Source organism: Pseudophryne corroboree, chromosome 10, assembly GCF_028390025.1.
Source record: "Pseudophryne corroboree isolate aPseCor3 chromosome 10, aPseCor3.hap2, whole genome shotgun sequence".
NCBI classification, from domain to species: domain Eukaryota; kingdom Metazoa; phylum Chordata; class Amphibia; order Anura; family Myobatrachidae; genus Pseudophryne; species Pseudophryne corroboree.
In genome coordinates this window covers 29,792,788-29,793,436 of record NC_086453.1, presented here as the reverse complement: position 1 = coordinate 29,793,436, position 649 = coordinate 29,792,788, and the positions used below count along the sequence as shown (strand labels likewise).

At 40.4% G+C, this 649-nt stretch overlaps 1 pseudogene; it reads left to right on the top strand.

Moving 5' to 3' along the window:
* Positions 1-239: 239 nt before the first annotated feature.
* Positions 240-360, top strand: LOC134968216 (5S ribosomal RNA; annotated as a pseudogene).
* The last annotated feature ends 289 nt before the right edge of the window (positions 361-649 follow it).

The following is a 649-nucleotide window of genomic DNA, read 5'->3' as shown; positions in this document are numbered from 1 at the left end:
CATGTGTTAATTATGCAACATAGAGGTCTTTTCCCTATGTATACTGCGACGACATAAGCCCTGATTATTTAGATGGGTATTTAATCTTTAAGTATACCTTATCATTTGTGATAAGAAATCCCCCCCTTCTTTTTTATATCAAACCAGCTGTGTTTCTCTCAAACTTGTGGCTCATATAACAATAGTTGGCTCTTATCTGTGCCCAATTTTGGACACAGCGTGACAAGGGTGAGCATAAGGTCTGCGGTCATACCCCGCTGGAGATGCCCAATCTCATCTGATCTTGGAAGCCAAGCAGTGGAGGGCCGGGTTAAGTACTTGGATAGGAGACTACTAAGGAACACCCTGGTACTGCAAATATTTGCCGCCCACCTGTCACTATTAATAGAGCACTATCTTATGTCTCGGTTATGACCTATGATTCAATTATCTGCTAGGATCAAAATTCCCAATTGGGATATATAGCAGTTTACAAATGACGGTCATTTTTTCAACAAATGAGCAACCTATAATCATAGACTGATCCACAGCTGGATATACCCATCTCGGCCAGAATTAGGTATTTGTACCTTGTATTCTGTACATCATTCCCCATATTTTCGCAAAGTCACTATTTAAATATATACTGGCGCCATTTTTGAACTCCCCA